This window comes from Cupressus sempervirens, chromosome 8 (assembly GCF_028749045.1).
Source record: "Cupressus sempervirens isolate cs-2001-9-10 chromosome 8, ASM2874904v1, whole genome shotgun sequence".
Taxonomy (NCBI): domain Eukaryota; kingdom Viridiplantae; phylum Streptophyta; class Pinopsida; order Cupressales; family Cupressaceae; genus Cupressus; species Cupressus sempervirens.
The window spans coordinates 742676558-742685069 of NC_143125.1; the positions used below are offsets into that span (position 1 = coordinate 742676558).

The 8512-nt window shown below is 30.9% G+C and overlaps 1 pseudogene; it reads left to right on the forward strand.

Moving 5' to 3' along the window:
- Window positions 1-1414: 1414 nt before the first annotated feature.
- LOC149544555 (flavonol synthase/flavanone 3-hydroxylase pseudogene) lies at window positions 1415-2898 on the forward strand (annotated as a pseudogene).
- Window positions 2899-8512: the final 5614 nt, after the last annotated feature.

Here is an 8512-nt window from a genome sequence, read left to right on the forward strand (position 1 = left end):
CCTCCTCAATCTTTTGCATATGAACATGGATAAAAAGGAAGAAGTGGTGAAGGAAAAAGACATGGGAGTGACCTTAGCTAGAATCTAAAGTCTCACCTTTTCCAAATTATGAGATATGTATAATATTAAATTAAGTATAATATTGATAATGTTTAAATTATTATAGTTAAAATTTAGTTTTAATTGTCAACCAAATTAACAGATAAGAAAGTTTTGATACTTCAATTTTTTTTTTCCAATTGTTCTATATTTGATACTATTTCTATTGAAGGTTTAAAGACAATATTGTTAAACTCTCAAATTTTAAATATTTTTATAGGAGTGTAAAGTCAAAAATGCAAAAAACTAAGAGGTTTCAAAGTTTTAGGAAAATGAATATGTTGTTTCTATTGTTATTTAGCTTCAACAAAATGTTATGAAAAGTTATATTGGAACAACACATTTTTTTCTCTTGTGGTATTATAGCCCATTAACACAAGGAGCAATATAGACTAGTATTTTTTAAATAACAATATTAAAAAAATCATTTTCTTATTAGCACCTAAAAAGTTGCATGTCTTCATTTGATTTTTAACTATTCTTGTTAATTATCGATAGTGTAACTAAAGTTTGTAGTTCTCTTACACACAACAAGCTCTCTTATATAGTTTTCCTAAAATATGACAACATTTTCTCCATGCTAGAGTGTTAATGACTTATAATGAAAATTTTGTTATCTGCTTTGGATACATTAAATCAGCCTTCAACAATTAACCAGTATCAAGCAAACACATCTAAGTTCATAAGTATATTTGATACAGTTAATCTTCACAAATTAAAAGCTCTTCAAGACATATGGCACTCCATTTGTTCAACGTAAATGTACAACTCGACTCTTTTTTCACCTTAAAACTGACCCCACAAAACACAAACTTTGAAACACGTGAACTACTAGACTCCTAAATCCAAAAAGTCGTTATGTACGAATTGATTGTCTAACATACGGCCGGCATTGTTTGTTTCTTCACGATATTGCACGTCGTTCAAGAGCACGTAGACAAAATTGAACAGCTAATTTGTTTTTATAGATAGAATTAGTTATGCACATCTGTTATGTGTATTCAGCAAAAGTACATTTTTTAATGGAAGGAGCTTCTTGTGCGCTGTTGAAATCAGAAATGCCAAGATTTGAAATCTAGGTGCAGGAAAAGAACGCTCCATTCCATACGCTAATCCGCACAATGCAAAGATGCTATCTCGAGACTTAAAATAATATAGCCTTGAGACTTATCCGGAATGGCGTCTATGGGTCAGGAAGCTAAGAGGGAGGCGAGATCCCGGCCAGTTTCGGATGTTCCAAAGGTTTTCATTATAAATACAACTCGTCCTTTCTTTCGCAATAACACCTTGTAGCTGGCGAGAGTAGTAGAAAGCAATGGCCACAAGAGTTCAGAGCTTGATAGAGAGCGGAATAGAGAGCGTCCCACCTCAGTATGTTTGGCCGGGACTTCAGTCCACCATCAACACCCTTCCTGATTTCGCACATGGCCTCCCAAAGGTTCCCCTCGTTGACTTACAAGGCTTGACCACTCCCGATTCCCATCTCCAAGAAGATATCGTTGCACAAATCTCAAGCGCAGCAGAAGAATGGGGCTTCTTTGTGCTCGTCAATCATGGAATCCTTGAATCTCTCACTTGTCGTGTGCAAGAGGTGGGCAGTGCCTTCTTTGGGCTTCCTCTGGAAGTAAAGGAATTGTGTAAAGCAGAAGGAGGGAATCCTATTGCCTACGGCAGCAAAGTGGGAACCTCTAAGGATGCCAAATTAGAGTGGAAAGATTATTTGTATAACGTTGTGTCCCCTGTTGCGCGCAGAACCATGAGCAAATGGCCCAAACAGCCCACAGATTTCACGTAAGTATTCATTCTTCTCCTCTAAGCATAAAAAACATGATCTCAGTACAAGGAAAAAGTTAAGCTACGAAAAAGTAGGCTAATTTTGAGTATTTGTTACTTTTAATCTAGAAATCAAGTTTTAGTGTGATGTCTAAGCAGCCAGTCTTTGTACATGATTCTTATATACATCTTTTGTCTTACATTTCTTCTATACAAATCTAATCGTCAGAATTTTCTTACTCATTTCTTGTGTTTTATTATAGGGAGGTGATGGAGGAATATGAAAGAGAGGTTAATAAATTGTGTGAAGTAATTATGCAATCACTTTCGAGAGGTTTAGGATTACAAAATAAAAATGCTCTTGATGAGGCAGTGGAAGGAGAGAGAAAGGAGTTGCATGTAGGCATAGATTATTATCCACCATCTCCACAACCTAAACTTGTAATGGGTGTTGCCCCTCACTCCGATGTCAATTCCCTTACAATTCTCCTTCATAATCAAGTTCCAGGGTTGCAGGTACTTAAAGATGGTATATGGATTGATGTACAATGCATTCTAGGTTCTCTAGTTGTCAATATCGCTGATCAATTAGAGGTAAATATTTTGTTTTTATTTTATTATTATTTTGTAGACAACTTTTGCAAGTACAACTTTATTTAAATGTTAGAAATTTTAATGGTCAAATATATAGTGACTATTTATATTGCTATTATTGATTCAAACTTACTTTTAATGATGATGCTAAATAATTCCAACTACTAACCTTATTATGTTATACTATAGATACTAAGTAATGGAAAATACAAGAGCATTGAACATAGGAGTGGGATTCATAAGGATAGAAAAAGGATGTCTTGGGCCATGTTTTCGATTCCACCATTTGATATGAAAATTGCACCGCTTAAAGAATTGATAGATGATGACAACCCTCCATTATATGAAGAGTTGTTTCTCCATGACTATGTGAGAAATTTTTTCACTAAGGGACTTGCCGGAAAGGAGCAAATCAATGAACGTAGACTTTAAATAACTAAGTATTTCTCACACTAGATATTATCTAAATCCCTAGAGTTCATGATGGCATCTCTTAAAAATTATTTATTTCTTATACCATGTTATGTTCCTCCCATTCTCATTGGTGATAAACAATAATATATTTATTTTATTATCTTGGATTTCATTGTGAAGCTATGACATTGCTCAAATTTTATAATTTATTTTACTATGGTTTATATTTAATTTCAAATATACAAATTGTGATTTATGAAATTGTCAAAACATTTTTTCAAACCTTCAAAGTAAGTTTTCTTTAAACTTGTATATCAACAATTTAAAAAGATACTAGAAATCATTAAAATGTTGAAGATAACATACACGAGAATTTAATAAATATAGTAAAATATCATATGTAATTAGAAGGGTGAAAGAAGAATAAGATTTTAAAAGTTTTTTATATATTCTTAAATTTTATTTAAATGGTACAGAGAATTATATGATTTGTAAACCATTATTATTTGAAAATATGCTATGACTTGATCAATTTTTAAATGAGCACAACTTCAATTAAATATTTTATAAAAATATTAAAGTTAAATTTCAAATACTATTATTAAATAATTATCTTCTAAAATTAATCCTTTAACAAATATAACATCTATAATGGAAAACAACTAAGGCTTCATAAATTTATGTCATTTTCATTAGAAAAGGGCATGCAACATCATAAATTTGAATCTTCATTCAAAATAATGATGAAGGGTTGCTATGATATTGCTCATGAAATTACCAACTCATAAATAAAAAACTAACAATATAGAGATAAAGAGAAGACAAAATATTCTATAAAGCGTATATTAATACTTAAAATTCCTTACAAGTTTTCCAACTTCTTAGAATATGAGAAAGATTTGCACTAAGAGCTTCTAACTAAGATCTTACACACTAAGATCTTTCACCTCAAGAACTCGCAATTAAAGAGCTTCCACCACCAAGAGCTTTCATCTAATGATCTTTCATCCCAAGATCTTTATTACAAATGCCCATATGCCTGCTTATACAAGTACTTACAACCCAACATATTAGAAACATGACTATTATGGGATAGCATGTAAATGCAACTACCTTACAATGAATATTAACTTCCTACCTAATGACATAGAAGCACCTACATGTGTCCAATCAAAAAATTACATTACCTTTCTAAGATACAACAAATATTAAATGCATGATTTAAAGAACTTTTCACAAACTTCTAAATCGTCACCTAAACACCTTGATAAATGAAATTATATATTTTTTAGTTTTTTTTCTTTTATTCTATCTATACACCTTGGTAAATGAAAATACTTTTTTTCTCTTCTTTTTAAACTTTCTTTCTCTCCATCTTTTTTCATTTTTTTTGTTCGTATATTTTTTTCACTTCCTCTCTCCTCCAATTTATGTATTTATTTATTTTATTGTGCACCCTTTTATTTTGTGATGCTCCTTCATAGACACCTGGTGTAGGGAAAAATTTGTGATTATGGATTCACAAAATGAAATAACCACTACTGATATTCATTCTTCTCTTCCAACACCTTGCTTGAATAAGTACTTGCCACTAACAACACTACTTCACTACAATTAACTTCATCCAAGTGTTACTCTCAGTCTCCTCCAAGCTAGTAGTATTTAATGCACCTGTGATAAACTTTTTTTGTACACTAAAAATCTTCTATTTCATACTATACATCATTTGCAAGATTGTCATATAACATGTCATCATTATCCATCTCAAATTTAACAATCCTTTATTCATAAAATTAACCTCTTCTAAACTTTCATATTTGTTTGCTTCTTTTGTGTCTTCAATAAAGCATCTAACCACTTCACTTTCTTTAGCTCACATCATGGAATTTTACTCTTCTTTTACCATTGCAACCTTCATTACCAAATCATCTTCATCAACTGCAAGTTCATGAATCTCATCATATATATGCTCTTCCTCTTTGTTTTACCACATGCACGATACTCCACCTCATTTTATTTCTTTTCTACATCAAAAGAATTTACATCATCTATTTTATAATGAATCAATATTATCTTTCGCAACTTTTTTTCTAGTTCATCCACTTGCTTCTTCAAATATAGTATTGCATATCTTTCTTGTTATCTCACTCTAAGTGTCTCAAGTTTAGGAATCCTAAGAATCCATCCAATCACAAAAGTCACCTTTCTCTTTCTCTTTTACATACTCAAGTCTTCATGAGATAAAATTCACCCAAACCAAGGTTCTAGTGAATACTTTCTCATGCTTAGTGATCTATTGACACACTTAAAAACTCCTTCTCTGATACCACTTGATGAAGAATTTCTCTAATACCATTGATGAAGCACCACACCACCATTGTCATATCATAACTTAAAATGTAACAATATGGAGATAAAGAGAAGGAAAAATGATTTACAAATAATATATTAATACTTGAAAATTATTACAAATTCAAGCGAACTTCTTACAATACGAAAAAGTTTCACACTAAGATCTTACATTCTAATATCTTTTACCTTATGAGCTTGCAATCAAAGATCTTACATAAAAGGATCTTCAACCACAAGATCTTCCATCCAAATTGAGCATATACTTCAAGAGCTTGATTATGAATGCTTATTTGCCTTTTTTTTATAGAGACACTTACCACCCAAGATATTACAAACACAACCAATGTGGGATGAAAGGTAAATGCATCCACCTTACAAAAATATTAAATTTTCACCCAATTACAATGAAGCACCACAATATAGTCCAATTAGAAAATTGTATCACCTCTCTAGACCACAACAAATATTAAATGCTTGATTAAAGAAACTTTCCACAAACTTCTAAAATTTCACCTACACACCTCTATAAATTATATACATGTGTGTGTGTGTGTGTGTGTGTGTGTGTGTGTGTGTGTGTGTGTGTGTGTGTGTGTGTGTGTATAACAATTCTTTTCTTATCCTTTTTAATTTATTTCTCCTATTTTTCTACTTTCTTTCTTCCATTTTTTTTTTTTTTGTTTAAATTTTTTTTTATCACATCCCCTTTTATTTTGTGATGCAAGATGTGCTTGCATCGAAAAAATTGGTAAATATAAATAAAGTAGTGGCCTTGTTCCTTACTTCAAATTGACAACTCAAAAAGTTATTCAGTCCTTTTTGTGACATTTAAATCTAACATTGAACTGAATAAAGAAGAATTAATGTGTGAATCAAAATCAAGAAGGTAAAATAGCATCTCATAATACTTAGATTGTCAAGATGCAATATTTATACTAAATGGTTTACAAATCTATGAAGGAACTTATCTGATATGCATTTCTTTCTTTGGGAAATTGATTTCATGGGCATTATAAGAACTTTATTTTACACATTTCTATATTTATTAAGTCAATTTCAAGTTCTTCCATTTCCATTTATTCAAATGAAATATGGTTTCTTCCTCTACCAAAAAAATTGTCATTTCTTATTGCTTATTTCCTTATCTAGCTTATCAATCTTGGGCTCCCCACAAAATGTGTCAACCATGTTTCTATGACTTGGATAACATAGGTAAAGCATGTGAATCAATGAAGATCAAAGAATGTGGAATAGTAAGTTGTAATGCTTATACTATTATTATCACTAAAAAACAAATACTATCTACTCTAATGAGCATAAGATATGATAAAGATTTTTATTATTTCATTGAAAATTGGTAAAACATTCTAAATAGAATTTAGAAATAGAAACTTAAAATCTTTCAGAAATGAATATGAATCTATGAAGGAACATATTTGATATTTGTTATTTTAAAGCTATCAAATTTCCACAATCCATATATAGTGTTTTATTAGTTTTCTGGGAAAGATTGTATGAGTTTTTTTTTGCCATCAAAATTTTGGATCATACTATATGATCCATCATCAAGATACATGAGAGTCAAGGAAAATTGAAATATGGATTGCAGACCTAGATGGGAGATAAAAAAGAAGGGGTGAGGTGATGGAAGGGGCACACAAAATCCAGCTAACACAATTAACAATAAAAAGAAATTAATAATACAAGCCCAAAAATCAAAACAAAAAAAAAATAGAAAACCAAGAGACAAAAATAGAGGAGCCAATACAGTAATAAATAAATAAAAGGAAAAAACTTGAAAATATGAATCTCTATATAAAATAAGACATATAATTTATTGTTTAGAGATATTGTGTGTGTGTGTGTGTGTTTATGCATGAATATATATACATATGTATATATGAATATATATATGTGTATATGGGTATGTGGATGTATATATAAATATATATATATATATATGAAAAATATATATATAAAGGCCTCGCCATACTAATATGTGCCTATAAATGCAAGCTTATAAAGATAAATTGAACAAAAAAAAAGCAAGAAATAAATCTATACAAATATTTAAGGAGACATGCGAAAATACAAGCAAAAAACAAGACACATAACAACAACAATGACAGCCAGAAACAACCAAAAACATAAATGTAAATATAGACCTATTCATAAAAATATATGCCTAAATACACATACCTACAAAAAATTATTTTAAAATGAAAATAAATGTGCATGGATAAAAATCTAAACATATACAACAATAAAAGGAGATATATATATATATATATATATATATATATATATATATATATATATATATATATATATATATATATGAATTTGCACCTTATATTTATTATATATATAATCAATATATATATGAGGCGTAAATGAATAAATATAAATATAAATATAAAAATGTATGTGTGTGTGTGTATGAAGGCGCAACTAAATAATTTTAAAAATAATAATAGTAATAATAAATAAATAAATAAAAGAGGAGGGGGAGTGAACATTATGTGTGTGTGTGTGTGTGTGTGTGTGTGTAGAGAGAGAGAGAGCACAAAAAAAAAAAAAAAAAAAGAGGAAGGAAACACTAGACAAGAACCAAGAGCCAAAGGAAGAAAAGAAAAGGTTCAATGGAGAGAGAGAGAGAGAGAGAGAGAGAGAGAGAGAGAGAGAGAGAGAGGTGGGGGAGGGAAGGGCCCAAATAATAAGAGAATGGATGGATGGGGGGAAAATAAAAGAAAGGGGCAGGTGGGGTGGGGGGGACAACAAAAGAGTCTCAACACAGATGAAGGAAAAGGGGGTGGAGAGAGACAAACCAAGGAAAGGAGACCAAGAAATGAGAGGAATGAAGGATACTCAAGCTAGGAGGAATGACTATGGTGTATGAGAGGTGTACAGGAAGATAACAAGGGTTTCCAGGAAGTGCTCAAGCTCAAACCATCATCTCAATTGAGATTTGATGGATTATTATTGATTTCAATAGTCTCCTTGAGTTTCCTTTTGAAAAATTGATCTTCCCTTAAAATAATTTGTGTGTCCTCCAAGCATATATGATGCCTTGTGGTGAATGAGTGATCTATGATTACTGCTCATGCTCATGCTTAATGTTTACTACATGTTCTTTGATTCTAGTATAGAAAGAGTAGTCAGTTTCACCTATATAAGGTATGCCACATGAGCACAACACCTTATAGACACCAGATTCTGAGAAGACATCCCTTGTGTCTTTAAGTAGGGGGATGCAATTCTTCAAGGTGGTCAATGGCTT